The sequence below is a fragment of the Rana temporaria genome, chromosome 6 (genome assembly GCF_905171775.1).
Source record: "Rana temporaria chromosome 6, aRanTem1.1, whole genome shotgun sequence".
NCBI classification, from domain to species: domain Eukaryota; kingdom Metazoa; phylum Chordata; class Amphibia; order Anura; family Ranidae; genus Rana; species Rana temporaria.
Window position 1 is genome coordinate 21,807,599 of NC_053494.1, and position 13,219 is coordinate 21,820,817.

General features: G+C 47.6%; 1 protein-coding gene across 1 annotated transcript in view; it reads left to right on the top strand.

Moving 5' to 3' along the window:
• Positions 1-928: 928 nt before the first annotated feature.
• TEKT4 (tektin 4) overlaps positions 929-13,219 on the top strand; it is a 157,840-nt gene continuing 145,549 nt past the window's right edge. Inside the window, exon 1 of the mRNA XM_040356438.1 lies at positions 929-993. The gene's annotated coding sequence lies outside the window, so the exon portion shown is untranslated. The remainder of the gene's footprint in view (positions 994-13,219) is intronic.

Below are 13,219 nucleotides of genomic sequence, written 5' to 3' on the forward strand. Positions count from 1 at the left end.
GCCCTATTCGCGAACGACGTAAATTTTTTAAAATTCGACGCGGGAACGACGTCCATACTTAACATTGGCTATGCCTCATATAGCAGGAGTAACATTACGCCGGAAAAAGCCTTACGCAAATGACGTAAAAAAAATCTGCCGTGCGCACGTACGTTTCTGAATTGGCGTATCCAGCTCATTTGCATATTCTACGCTGAAATCGACGACAGCGCCACCTAGCGGCCAACGTAAATATGCACCCTAAGATACGACGGCGTAAGAGACTTACGCCAGTTGGATCTTAGCCTAATTTCGGCGTATCTTGCTTTCTGAATACAGAAAGAAGATACGCCGGCGCAGCTTTGAATTTACGCGGCGTATCTATAGATGTGCGCACGCCTATGATTGAGCATCTGTGGGGCAGCCTCAAACGGAAGGTGGAGGAGCACAAGATCTCCAACATCCACCAGTTCCGTGATGTCATCATGGAGGAGTGGAAGAGACTCCAGTGGCAACCTGTGAAGCTCTGGTGACCTCCATGCCCAAGAGGGTTAAGTCAGTGCTGGAAAATAATGGTGGCCACACAAAATATTGACACTTTGGTGCTAATTTGGACATTTTCACTTAGGGGTGTACTCACTTTTGTTGCCAGCGGTTTAGACATAATGGCTGTGTGTTGAGTTATTTTGAGGGGACAGCAAATGTACACTGTTATACAAGCTGTACACTCACTACACAACATTGTAGCACTAAATGTCCGGCTTGTCAGTGCCCGTGATTAATTCACGGGGAAATCCGACCCGCGGACATTTTCAGCGCTCTCCTCTTCATGTGACAGCGGCGAGCGGCTGGTTGCAAAGGGCTGGATGGGGGTGGGAACCGCTGGAGTTAACATTTAACATCAAACAGCAGGTGATTGATCGCCAGCCTGTTAATGTGAAAGGTTAACTTCAGCCGTTCCTGTCACCACAGCCCTTTGATGCCGATCTCTGCTCTGCTGTACACCTGTGTAAGGTAGGAGAGTTCTACCCACACAGTGTGTGGGGTGGGGTGCAGGGGGGCAGAGGGGACCCCATCTCCCCTGGGGACAGTGACCCCTTCTCACTTGGGGAAAAGGACCCCTTCTCTCCTGGGGACAAGGACCCTATCACCCCTGGGGACATGGTCTCTATCTGCTTTGGGGACATGGTCTCCATCTCCTCTGGGGACAGGTACTCCATCTCCTCTGGGGACAGGTACTCCATCTCCTCTGGGGACAGTGACTCAATCTCCCCTGGGGACAGTGACCCTTCTCCCCTGGGTACAGGGACCCCATCTCCCCTGGGGACAGTGACCCTTTTTCCCTGGGAACATGGCCTCCATCTCCCTGGGGACCTGAACCCCATCTTCAGACCATGCTGGCCGGAAGGACAGGATGGGGGAGGGGGCAGTAAAATCTGAATCCCCTGCCACATGCTCCCTCAGGGTGAACTGGCTTTGTATTAGTGAAGCACCTTAAAGTGAGGTAAACCTGTACTATTATTATTACTATGTTAGGATTATTATCTTCTTTTATTAGCAGGTGAATGCGGCCCTCCATGCATTCACATTGAATCTGGCACTTAAGCAGAAAAAGGTTGCTGACCCCAGCCCCCCTTTATACTTACCCGAGCCCAATCCTGCGATGTGCACAAGAGCTGTGGCTCTACTGGCTCTATCCTGTGTCACTGCACATGATTGATAGTACTTAAGGACTGCCTCCTGCAGATATACGTTGGCAGAATGGCACGGCTGGGCACAGGCACATACCTGTACGTCCCCTTTAAGTGCCCAGCCGTGGGTCGCGTGCCCGCGACCCGGTCCGAAGCTCCGTGACCGCGGGACCCACAGGCCCGATCGCCGCTGGAGTCCCACGATCGGTCACAAGAGCTAAAGAACGGGGAGAGGTGTGTGTAAACAGTAGCACATTTGGCCAGAGGTGCAGGGGCTCCGGAGCCGATTGGAACCGCTCGGACCTGTTAGGAAACACTCGAAAACACTTGGAAATACTTTGTTCCCAAGTGTTTCCGAGTCATTCCAAAGTTTCCGAATGCAGCTGAACGGTCTCCATGTATTTCCAAGTCTCTCCGGTGCCCCCCACCTCTGGTCACATGCGGTATTACATGTCATAGAAGTCAATGTGGAACAAATTTGTTTCCATTGACTTCCATGGGGAAACTCACTTTGATATGCGAGTGCTTTGGATTACAAGCATTCTCCTGGAACGGATTATGCTCATAGTCCAAGGTTCCACTGTACCTATCATAAAAATTATAGACCCTTCATTTCTTTGTAAGTGGGCAAATTACAAAATCTGCAGGGAATCAATTAATTATTTTCCCCATTGTATTACATTACAAATTTTTCCATTTGTGTATCTTTTTTTTATACACAGACTCTTTTCCCCCTTTAACAAAGATCGGCCACTACTACTCGCCTGGGGAGGACTGACAACTCATGGGGTCCCCGGGCAATAGGAGATTATGGGGCCCCCAAGCAATAGGAGATTAGGGGGCCCCTGGGCAATAGATTATGGGGGCCACACAGTATACGTACACACACATATACACATACAGTATACACAGTATACACATACAGTATACACAGTATACACACACACAGACACACAATATACACACACTGTATACATACACACAGTATACACACACACATACACATACAGCAGGGCTCGACAAATCCCGGTCGCCAGGGCGACTAGAAATAGCGTCCTGGCGACTTGGCTTGGAAGGTGGGCGCCATCTGGTGGTGAGCCGTTGGTATTACAAGTTATTACCACCAGAAGTGTAAGCTGGCACCATCTGGTGGTGGCCGTTGGTATTACAAGTTAAGCATTACAAGTTAAACAGCAATTCTAATGTAATTTTTCACTATTTTCACTGCCATCTTCTTCCCTCTAATTAGAACCCCCAAACATTATATATATTTTTTATCCTAACACCCTAGAGAATAAAATAGCGATCGTTGCAATACTTTCTGTCAAGCCATATTTGCGCAGCGGTCTTACAAGCGCACTTTTTTGGGAAAAAATTACACTTTTTTTTAATTAAAAAATAAGACAACAGTAAAGTTATCCCCATTTTTTTTAATATTATGAAAGATAATGTTATGCCGAGTAAATTCATACCCAACATGTCACGCTTCAAAATTGCGTCCGCTCGTGGAATGCCGACAAACTTTTACCCTTTAAAATCTTCATAGGCGACGCTTAAAAAAATCTACAAGTTTCATGTTTTGAGTTACAGAGGAGGTCTAGGGCTAGAATTATTGCTCTAGCTCTACCGATTGCGGCGATACCTCACATGTGTGATTTGAACACCGTTTACATATGCGGGCGCTGCTCAAGTATATGTTCGCTTCTGCGCGCAAGCTCGTCGGGACGGGGCGCGTTTTCTGGCTCCTAACTTTTTTAGCTGGCTCCTAGATTCCAAGCAAATAATGTCAATCCCTGACATACAGTATACACAGTATACACACACAGACACATAATATACACACACAGTATACACACAGAATACACATACACACACTGAAAAGGTACTGGAGAGGCGGGGCAGCTATAATCTTGGGATTTTTTTAAAAACACAGATTTTTACATACTGTCCCTGGTTTTACTGAGGCTGGCAACCCTGATGGGCCCCCCTAGTGACATGGGACCCTCGGGCAGTGCCGAATGGTCCGTCCACCCCTGCTACTCGCTCTCCAGGTAGAGGGGGACTGGTCTTGGCGTGCTGCACACAAAGTGGATTTATTTTCTGTCTATTGAGTAATGTATTTAAGTTTATTTTATTGTTTTGCACCCGGAGTACCGATCGTACTTGGAGCTTATTATAAATATGTATTTCACACCGACTTTGATTGAAGTTTTCAATCTTCCTTTTCTATGATGCAGTAAAAATGTTAGTGCGCTTATTATTCCATGGGCAGATGAATAGAAAATGATTTTTGATTGGCTGTTACGGCTTACCGCGCATGCCAATTTTTTGTAAGCGCTTTATGTTCTTTATTTATTTTATTATGTTTTTCACCAACATTGATATCCAAAGGTTGTACTGCCACAAACGCCGGTCTTTCGGCTGTCGCTGCCATCGCTCGGTGGCTCGCAGCGAGGATGTTAATGTCATTTTTTTTTCTCTATACAGAAGTCACACAGCTGATGATTCAATGTAATCACGGAAAATGCCAAAGTGTATTTACAAAGTATACATGTAAAAATAAGAATAAAAGGTCACTGATAGTGTTGGATGGAAGGGACAGTAATATAATATATTAGTCTCTATGGAGGAATTCGATTACAGACTATCCTTAAAGGCCAATGGCATCAGATGGTTGAATCCGGCGCAGGTTTCTGATACCTCTGATAACGGGCAGTTGTACTTCGATCATGCAGGGAACATTCATTTCAGGCAGATATAAAAGAGACACAATTATTCGCAGCTCTGAGTTCATTAATGGCACTATTACGCACTATTACGCTTATTTGTTAAAGCAACAGTGTCAGGCTCTTGTACCGCATAGCAGAGAAGGGAGAAGTAGCACAAGGAGTCATTCAGTTGCCCTGTAGTGTGTCAGGTGTGTCAGAAAAGCGAATATATATTCGCTTTCCTAACACTGAACTGCCTCTCCGCCAATCAGGTGCTTGGGCACAGTGGCGGCATTTGATGGGCACAGTGGCTGCGTTTGATGGCACAGTGGCTGCCTTTGATGGCACAGTGGCAGCATTTGATGGCACAGTGGCTGCGTTTAATGGCACAGTGGCAGCATTTGATGGCACAGTGACAGCATTTGATGGGCACAGTGGCTGCGTTTGATGGCACAGTGGCAGCATTTGATGGGCACAGTGGCTGCGTTTGATGGCACAGTGGCAGCATTTGATGGCACAGTGGCAGCATTTGATGGGCACAGTGGCAGCATTTGATGGCACAGTGACAGCATTTGATGGGCACAGTGGCAGTATTTGATGGGCACAGAGGCAGCGTTTGATAGGGCACAGTGGCAGCGTTTGATGGGGCACAGTGGCTGTGTTTGATGGCACAGTGGCAGCATTTGATGGCACAGTGGCAGCATTTGATGGCACAGTGACAGCATTTGATGGGCACAGTGGCAGTGTTTGGCACTGTGACAGCGTTTGATGGGGCACAGTGGCTGTGTTTGATGGGCACAGTGGCTGTATTTGATGGCACAGTGGCTGCGTTTGATGGCACAGTGGCAGCATTTGATGGGCACAGTGGCTGCGTTTGATGGCACAGTGGCAGCATTTGATGGCACAGTGGCAGCATTTGATGGGCACAGTGGCAGCATTTGATGGCACAGTGACAGCATTTGATGGGCACAGTGGCAGTATTTGATGGGCACAGTGGCAGCATTTGATAGGGCACAGTGGCAGCGTTTGATGGGGCACAGTGGCTGTGTTTGATGGCACAGTGGCAGCATTTGATGGCACAGTGACAGCATTTGATGGGCACAGTGGCAGTGTTTGGCACTGTGACAGTGTTTGATGGGGCACAGTGGCTGTGTTTGATGGGCACAGTGGCTGTATTTGATGGCACAGTGGCTGCGTTTAATGGCACAGTGGCTGCAATTGGTGGGCACAGTGGCTCCATTTGATGGCACAGTGGCAGCATTTGATGGCACAGTGACAGCATTTGATGGGCACAGTGGCAGTGTTTGGCACTGTGACAGCGTTTGATGGGGCACAGTGGCTGTGTTTGATGGGCACAGTGGCTGTATTTGATGGCACAGTGGCTGCGTTTAATGGCACAGTGGCTGCAATTGGTGGGCACAGTGGCTCCATTTGATGGCACAGTGGCAGCATTTGATGGCACAGTGACAGCATTTGATGGGCACAGTGGCTGCGTTTGTCACAGTGGCTGCGTTTAATGGCACAGTGGCTACAATTGATGGGCACAGTGGCTGCGTTTGATGGGCATAGTGAGGCTGCAATTGATGTTTTGTGTGTGCCCCCAAAAAACAATTTGAGCACCAGCCGCCACTTGTGTAGTATCTGTTCTTATCAGTGATCCAGTAGGGGTGCTGTGCTGTCATTCTGACCTGACCAAGGTTGGACTGTCTTGCTGTGTACCGCTGCTGGAGTGATGGGGGCTTGAAAGGTTAGTAAAAAATCGTGGCGCCCACAAGCAGTTGAGGCACGGAAGTAATCCCCCCTCCCCCCCGGAAAGCTGGAAGAGCCCAGTATCTCCTGACTTGAGTGGATCTACCTTGTCTGGTCTGTAGTGGCAGCGATCAGCAAATTTTTAGCAGGACTGTGACATTGCGGTGGACAAACCTGACACTAAGTGACACTTTTTGGGGACCAGTGACACCAATATAGTGATCAGTGCTAAAAAAATGCACCGTCACTTTACTGTATAATGACACTAACAGGGACAGGGTTAATATCAGGGGCGATCAAAGGGTTAAGTGTGCTCCTAGGGAGTGCCTTCTAACTGTGGGGGGGGGGGGAATTGCTGTGACTGGAGGAAAACAGAGATCCGTGTTCCTGCTTAACAGAAACACAAATCTCCATTTTCCTCCCTCCCAGAGCGGCGGTCTGCTTTGTTTACATAGGCAGACAACTTTTGTGCTTCTCCTGTGAATGATCGGCCATCACGGCCGCCGGACCTGCTAATTGACTCCCACTGTGTCCAATCATGACCCAGAGCCGAAGCTCTGAATCACGTACAGGTACATGATTTTGCGCTTAAGGGCCGCAGTATATGTACATGGGGCGGTCCTTAAGTGGTTAATAATTAAAAAAATAATATAAAGGTTGGGTTAAAGAGGGTGTGTCTGCTATGTAAACTGATAGGCAGGAGAGGGTGACACTTGGGCTTCCTCAGTGTGCCAATATTTATCAGCAATCCAAAGAGCAGGCAGGAGGTGGAACAATGGAGCCGACACAAACCCAGGCTTTCAAAAAGTGTTTATTCTATTCCGCCATATAGCACAGCAAGGGTGGAGGGACGGCAAGGCTGTGTGCATTACTTAGGCAGGAGAGGATGACACTTGGGCTTCCTCAGTGTGCTAATATTTATCAGCAATCCAAAGAGCAGGCAGGAGGTGGAACAATGGAGCCGGCACAAACCCAGGCTTTCAAAAAGTGTTTATTCTATTCCGCCATATAGCACAGCAGGGGTGGAGGGACGGCAAGGCTGTGTGCATTACTTAGGCAGGAGAGGATGACACTTGGGCTTCCTCAGTGTGCTAATATTTATCAGCAATCCAAAGAGCAGGCAGGAGGTGGAACAATGGAGCCGGCACAAACCCAGGCTTTCAAAAAGTGTTTATTCTATTCCGCCATATAGCACAGCAGGGGTGGAGGGACGGCAAGGCTGTGTGCATTACTTAGGCAGGAGAGGATGACACTTGGGCTTCCTCAGTGTGCCAATAATTATCAGCAATCCAAAGAGCAGGCAGGAGGTGGAACAATGGAGCCGGCACAAACCCAGGCTTTCAAAAAGTGTTTATTCTATTCCGCCATATAGCACAGCAGGGGTGGAGGGACGGCAAGGCTGTGTGCATTACTTAGGCAGGAGAGGATGACACTTGGGCTTCCTCAGTGTGCCAATAATTATCAGCAATCCAAAGAGCAGGCAGGAGGTGGAACAATGGAGCCGGCACAAACCCAGGCTTTCAAAAAGTGTTTATTCTATTCCGCCATATAGCACAGCAGGGGTGGAGGGACGGCAAGGCTGTGTGCATTACTTTACAAATCTTTTCTCAGGTCAAAGACTTCCTATATATGCGTTTCAATGATACATTTTACTGTTTGGCTGATAAGGCCTTTGAAAGATTTTATACCTCAGCATGGACGCCCTACAGGTGTTCAGCGTACGACAGATATGGAAAATTGTGCTACATTTTAAAACTGCTGTTTAATATTCAGCGACTTTCCGCAGCCTTCCAAAGATTTCCTTTGATTGTGTTCCCCTCAACCTTGCCAGTCGGGCTGTGGCATTTTATCTGCGGCTCATAGCGGATCCATGGAATAGATTCCTCCAGGGTTACAACAGGTTAAACATGGGAGCCCGGGAAGAAGGGCACACAGCATTACTGCCACTGGCGGGAAAGGAAAGAGAATGAGAGACACGTGCGAGGAGGAGATAAGGAACATGGAAAGGAGAAAAATTATAGCAGTAAAAGAAAGAGGTAAAGAAGGAGTGAGGAGCGAAGAATGGAGAAGAGAAAAAAGGATGAGATGAGAGACTTAAAAAGAAAGAGAGAGAGAGAGAAGGAGAGAAAGGGAGAGATGAAGAGACAAAGGAGAGAATGAAGGGGGAAAAAAGAGAGAAGAAGAGACAGAGGACGAAGGAATGGAAGAGAAAGAAAGAAAAAGAGAAGGAGAGTGAGAGGAGGAGAAATTTGGAGAGAAAGAACAAGAGAAGGAGAGACAGAGGAGAATGGGGGAGAAAGAGAGAGAGAAGAGATCGGAGAGGAGATATTGGGTGAGAACGAGTGAGAGAAGGAGAGACAGAAGAGGAAAGAATGGGAGAAAAAGGGAGAGAGAAGGAGAGACAGAGGAGGAGAGAATGGGAGAGAAAGAGAGGAGGAGAGACAGAAGAGGAAAGAATGGGAGAGAAAGAAAGAGAGAAGGAGAATGAGAAGAGGAGAAATTTGGAGAGAAAGAGCAAGAGAAGGAGAGACAGAGGAGAATGGGGGAGAAATAGAGAGAAGAGATCAGAGAGGAGATATTGGGTGAGAACGAGTGAGAGAAGGAGAGACAGAAGAGGAAAGAATGGGAGAGAAAGGGAGATAGAAGGAGAGACAGAGGATGAGAGGATGGGATAGAAAGAGAGGAGGAGAGAAGGAGAAGGATAGACAGAGGAGAAGAGAATGGGAGAGACAGAGGGAGAGAGAAGGGGAGATAGAGGAGGAGAGTATGGAATAAAAAGAAAAAGAGAAGGAAAGACAAAGTAGGAGAAATTGTGAGAGAAAGAGGAAAAGGAGAGACAGAGGAAAGAATGGGTGAGAGAGAGAGGGAAGGAAAGACAGGGGAGGAGAGAATGGGAGAGAGAGGAAAGGAGAGACAGAGGTGGAGAAAATGGGAGGGAGAGAGAAAGAAAGAGAGACAGAGGAGGAGAAAATGAGGGAGAAAGAGAGAAAGAAAAGGAGAGATAGAGGATGAGAGAATGGGAGAGAACGAGCGAGAGGAGAGACAGAAGAGGAGAGAATGGAAGAGAAAGACAAGAGGAGAGAATGGAGAAGAACGAGAGAGAAGGAGAGATAGAGGAGAAGAGAATGGGCAAGAAAGACAGAGGTGAATGGGGGAGAAAGAGAGAGAGAAGGAGAGATAAAGGAGGAGAGAATAGAGGACAAAGGAAGAGAAAAGGAAAAACAGAGCAGGAGAAATTGGGAAATAAAGAGAGAGAGAGAAGGAGAGAGAGAGAGGAGAATGGGGGAGAAAGAGAGAGAGAGAGAGAGAGAGAGAGAGAGAGAGAAGGAGAGATAGGGAAGAAGGAGAGATAAAGAAGGAGAGAAAGGAGGAGAAAGAAGGAGGAGCGACAATGGAGAGAATGGGAGAGAAAGAGAGAGAGAAGGAGAGACATAGGAGGAGAGAATGGGAGAAAAAGAGAGAGGGGAGGAGAGAATGGGAGAGAAAGAGAGAGAATAGGAAAGAGAGAGGGAAGGAGAGGCAGAGGAGGATAAAATTAGGGAGACAGAGAGAAAGAAAAGCAGAGATAGGGGAGTAGAGAATGGGAGAGAATAAGCAAGAGAAGGAGAGACATAGGAGGAGAGAATGGGAGAAAAAGAGAGAGGGGAGGAGAGAATGGGAGAGAAAGAGAGAGAGGGAAGGAAAGACAGAAGAGGAGAGAATGGGAGAGAAAGCGAGAGAATAGGAAAGAGAGAGGGAAGGAGAGGCAGAGGAGGATAAAATTAGGGAGACAGAGAGAAAGAAAAGCAGAGATAGGGGAGTAGAGAATGGGAGAGAATAAGCAAGAGAAGGAGAGACAGAGGTGGAGAGAAAGACAGGAGGAGTCAATGAAGAAGAAAAAGAGAGAATCAGAGATAGAGGAGGAGAGAATGGGAGAAAAAGACAGAGAGAAAGAGAGACAGAGGATGGGGGAGAAGGAGAGAGAGAGACACAGAGAGAGAGAGGAAGGGGAGAAGGAGAGAGAGAGAAGGAGAAATAGAGGAGAATGGAGGAGAAAGAGGGAGAAAAGAGATAAAGGAGAGAGAATGGAGGAGAAAAAACAAGAAAAGGAAGGACAGAGGAGGAGAAATTGGGAGAAAAAGAGCAATAAGATTAACAGAGGAGAACATGTGGAAGAAAGAGAGAGAAGAGACAGAGTAGGAGAGAAAGAGAGAGGGAGGACAGGTAGGCAGAGAAGTAGATGGGGGAGATGGAGAGAGTGGGGGTGATGTGGGGTTAGAGACAGGGTGAAAGGAGATGTAGAGAGGGGAGGATAGAGGAGGTGAGACAGAGAGCTAAAGAGAGGAGAACCAATGGGAGAACGGGAGAGGAGGATAGACAGGGGGAGAGAGAGGGGTAAGGGTAGATAGGGAGAAAAAGAGAGATAAATAGAGAGAAGAGCAACAGTGCATCTGGAGATAGAAAGAAGAGAGAGGGGGCAAAGAGGGATTAAAAGGGAGGAGGAGAAAGGAAGTGAGATGGAGAGATAAGAAGAGACAGCATAAGGGGGAGAGAGGATAGAACACACCAAGAAAGACGTTCTCATAGACTTGCGCGTTCACAGTACACCCGGCAACGGCTACTACAGTTAACACTGAGGGAGACTCGAGTACAAGCCAAGGGGGGCTTTTTCAGCATAAAAAATGTGCTGAAAAAGTCGGCTTTTACTCGAGTATATACGGTATATATACTGAAAGTAATAGAAGGCTGCTGTTCCTGATGTCCTTCTGAAAATGCTAGTTGGCTGGCTGTCTCTGGCTTCAATGCTTTCTTAGACACTGACCTGGGGCAAGCATGCAGCCAGTGAGGTCAGAGCAAAATCAGAACACCTGGTCTACATTCTTGTTGTGGGTTTATTCTCTTACAGGTTCTGAACCCATATGATAGCCAGGCAAGTTGCATTTCCAGAAGAGGCGGCCCAGAGCGCTAGTCCCTATATTCTTCTATGTACACATTTCCTTAAAAGTGGAGTTTTTCCCCTTCAAGGCAAACGTTGCTGTCTGTCAGCCGTAAATACCATTCACTAGAAATAACAATCAAATGGTTTTATTCATTAAATATTCAATTAATACCCCGGATGGCAGAGGCCATTTGTAATGAGACTTTTGGCTGAGTTCCCAAGAGGCTGTGGGATTTGACATTCTGCACTCCACGCAATTATTTCAAATGTCACTTTGTACATTAATTAATTCCACAAAAGGCATGCCTATAGGTTTTTACATGTACCGCGACCCAGCCGGCGCGCCATTGGCTGCGAGCAAACGTATCATTCATCACCATCAGAATTACCCGACTGCGGGCCAGCAGCTCCTTCTGGCACCTGAGAGGTTAATGATTTCATTCTTTTATAGAGTAATAATGTATTGCGCCATCTGTCAGGCCGTTCTGCCCCATTCACATGATCATGCCTGCCCTGTGCAACTTAAAGGGGAACTCTGCTTCGTGATAACTGTGTATAAAAAGAGGAAGGCTGTCACATTCATCTCATAAATACTATGTAATCCTAACAATGGACTTTGGGGCAGATTCACAAAAGAGATACGACGGCGTTTCTCCTGATACGCCGTCGTATCTCTGTTTCTATCTATGCGACTGATTCATAGAATAAGTTACGCATAGATATCCATAAGATCCGACAGGTGTAATTGTTTTACACTGTCGGATCTTAGGATGCAGTACCACGGCCGCCGCTGGGGGGAGTTCACGTCGTAAACCAGCGTCGGATATGCAAATTAGGAGTTACGGCGATCCACGACGGATTTTCGCGTTCGCTACGTCGCCGCTAGTCTAGTTTCCCCGTCGCAAAGTTAGTCGTCGTTTTAGGTGCCCTAACTTTACACAGCAATCGTAATTGCTGTATAAAGTATGGCCGTCGTTCCCGCGTCGAAATGTAAAAATGAACGTCGTTTGCGTAAATCCGGGAATACGGAATTACGCTACGCGCGTCGCCGTTCGAAAAAATGACGTCACTGCGCGCAAAGCATGACGGGAATTGCGAAACGGAGCATGCGCAGTAGGTCCGGCGCGGGAACGCGCCTAATTTAAATGGCACACGTCCATTTGAATTGGCCCGCCTTGCGCCGGACGTCTTTACGATACACCGCCGCAAGTTTCCAGGTAAGTGCTTTGTGGATCGGGCACTAAAACTGGAAACTTGCGGCGGTGTATCGTAAACGGGTTACGTTACACCGGCGCTCTTGTACGTGAATCTGGCCCTTTGCTCCCCTTTGGTCTGTATTTACATTATTAAAAGTGTTATATCTGTTTGACAAGTGTAAAAAAAAAAAAAAAATACCTGTTGGTCCTGCCAGAAATCTTGTGAGCTCATAAATTCCTGTACTGACTCTTATCAATTATTATTCCCAGCTGTGGACTACAGACCCCCTCCCCATATTATGGAGAAAGGGAGAGGTGGGTTGCAGGGCCGATCCGCCCTATAGGCTCACTATGCAAGCCGCTTAGGGCCCCGCAAAGCTGCGGAGGGCCCCCCAAATTACTAGAGGCCCCGCCTGGTGAGAAGTCATCTTCGGGCCCCTCACCCCGCGCTTCTCAACTCGCTGGCTGCATGGGAGAAGAGGTAAGAAGTCAGCAACCCCCGCTTCTCACTTTAATGTAAGATGTCATTTCCGACAGCAGAACACCCCCCGCTTCCCAACTTTAATCTGTAGGCTGCATTCATACCTGAGCGTAGCGTTTTGCAGCGTTTTTTACCGTGATTTGCCGCGACAAAACGCAGCGTTTTTTACAGCGATTTTTTACAGGTCTAGGGTCACCAATGTAAAACGCCCAAACGCCCAAATTCGAGCGACAAAAAAGGGTCCGGAACTTGTTTGGGCTTCAGGCGTTCGGCGTCAGGCGTTTTGGAGTGGAGATGTGAACCATCTCCATAGGGAATAATGTATTTTTTCCCCTCTAGCGTTTTGGGGCGTCGCGCTTGAGGCGACAAAACGCTCAGGTGTGAATGCAGCCTTAATGTGACATGTCACTGTCGGCAGCGCTTCTCAAATTTATGTGACATGTCATTTTGCTTAGGGCCCCAGGGAGGTCAGGATCGGCACTGGTGGGTTGTTCTGT